The 2320-nt window shown below is 40.1% G+C and overlaps 1 non-coding gene across 1 annotated transcript; it reads left to right on the plus strand.

The window, feature by feature from the left end:
* The first annotated feature begins 1361 nt into the window (after positions 1 to 1361).
* Positions 1362 to 1480, plus strand: LOC112486013. The gene has a single exon (XR_003048600.1). It is a non-coding gene; the product is annotated as a 5S ribosomal RNA (ribosomal RNA).
* The last annotated feature ends 840 nt before the right edge of the window (positions 1481 to 2320 follow it).

A 2320-nucleotide genomic window follows, 5' to 3' on the forward strand; every position in this document is an offset into this window, starting at 1 on the left:
GTGGGAGATGCTGCCCAATGTGGTTTACCTCTTGTCCTGATCGCTGGTGGCCAAAGGCTATATTTAAATAGCAAACATTTGCATTTTTAATGTTGACTGGAATTGAAAAGGCTGTGATAACCTTTCCAAACTCATATTGGTTTTTGCATGATCGAAACAGGGCTGGCCTCAGGCATTTCTAAATGGAAAATTTTAAGTATTTTCAATATCAGTGAAAATGCAGAACCATCTCAGAACACGTGCCCTGTTTGTATCCTCAGAAAATATCACCTCCCTCCCTTGAGCACACTCAGTAACTGCCCTGTTAACATTTCAGTGTCCTCTTAACCTTTGGTCAGAGCATAGACAGCATGAGGACCGCTGGTCCTGTCTCGTTGGTGGTGGGAAGAGCTTAGGGCAGAACAGGAGTGCTGTGGAAAGAGCTTTGTCCTTAGAAGTGGCTCTAAATATCTACATGCCCTCTATACAACCTGGGTGACTTGAACAAATTGCTTAACTCCGTAATCCTCTTTTTTTATCATCTATAACATTGGAATAAAAATGATATTTCACAGATTTGCTGTGACTTCCAAATGTGGTAATCTATAAAAATGCTGACTATCCCCTGCCCCCTTGCCTGGGACTTTGCTAATGCTCAATGGACATTAGTCCTTGTCCTTCCCCTGGCAGTGACCTAAGGTAACACATCAAAATCGGGTGAGAATCCCAAGCTCCTGGCTCCCAGGTCTCTTTCCAGGAGGCCCAGTGGACCCATATAGGTTAAACCATACATATTTAGATTAAAAGCAAAAGGACTCATTTCTAACTTTATTCTGACTACTCTCATTAACAAAATATGCCGTGACAGCCTGTCTGAAGACTTCTTGGCATTTATATTTTCCTTCTCCGTTTTCATTGTAATAAAGCCACTGCACTATCCAATATGGAGCCAATTGCTATATGTGGCTATTTAAATTTAAATTAATTAAAATTAAATAAAATTTAAAATTCAGTTTCTCAGCCACAGTAGCCACATTTCAAGGGCTTGGTGACCACATGTGACTAGTAGCTACCAGTGCAGACATAGGCCATTTTCATCATCACAGAAAGTACAATTGGAAAGTGCGAAGTAATAGAGAATAAGAGAGAAAAAGGAGGAAAAGAGAAGGGGAAAGAGAAGAGAGAAGAGGCAAATTGGTTTTCCAGAGCATTCTTCACTCATGCACATCCTTAGGCATGTTCATTCAGGCATGGAAATCAATCTCTGCATATTTGCACATTCTGATGGAAGAGAGAGGGTCTCTTCTGTGGAAGAGGCAGTGACAGAGAATTTTTAAAATTTAGTTTAGCTCAACAAACATTATCGTTTAAAATTCAGATGTGTCTACGGCCATGCTACCCTGAACAAGCCCGATCCCATCTGATCTCGGAAGCTAAGCAGGGTTGGGCCTGGTTAGTACTTGGATGGGAAACCACCTAGGAAGACCAGGTGCTGTAGGTATAAAAAATAAAAAAATGAGGGATTGTAAGCTGACAAGGTCCTTGCAATCTGGGCGGTCAACCAACAGTTACCTTGCCTGAAAAAAAACAAAACAAAACAAAACAAAAAATGGTTACCTTGCCTGAAAACAAAACAAAACAAAACAAAAAAACCCCTCAGATATGATCATTTCCTTCCCTGCTCAAAACAGGTCCACAATTCTTCATAGCCTACTGAAAAGGCCCCAAATCCTCAGCATGTTTCTAGGGCCATCATGATTTATTCACCTAGCCCTTCCGGGTTGCTTTTCCACTATATTCCTACTTACTGCAGACACACCCGAGCATTTGGCCCGTCGTGTCTGATGACCACCTTCTCTGATGCATCTTGTACTCCACACTTTTGCCTTAGCTCTTGTTGAGTCCATTGTCTGGAACACCCTGAAAGGCATCATCGCCACTTATAATCATTGGTCGAAACACAGCTCAAATGTTTGCTCCTCATTTTGCTTTCTGCATCCATCATTTTATTCATATTTTTTGGCCTAGCCACATCCTTATCTCTTTCCTCACTCTGTCCATTGTATTTCCCCACGATGGTGATTCTCAAACTCTGTGTGGAGGAAAGACCAGCATTTTTGTTCATTTGTTTAGTTTTCATTTTTGTAAATTTCCAATCCTTTGCAGACTGATGATTTTATAAAATAAAATGAAATTTAGAAAACAAGGACATACAAAATATAAGCTTTCATTATTTTATTGTTAGATTCAAGTCGCTATAAAAATTTCTAAACCCTTACTCTCAATTTCTGTACTTTTCTCATCTTCGGCCTATAACAGTTTTCAAGTCACACTTGGAAGA

This window comes from Pteropus alecto, unplaced genomic scaffold (assembly GCF_000325575.1).
Source record: "Pteropus alecto unplaced genomic scaffold, ASM32557v1 scaffold25, whole genome shotgun sequence".
Classification (NCBI taxonomy): Eukaryota; Metazoa; Chordata; class Mammalia; order Chiroptera; family Pteropodidae; genus Pteropus; species Pteropus alecto.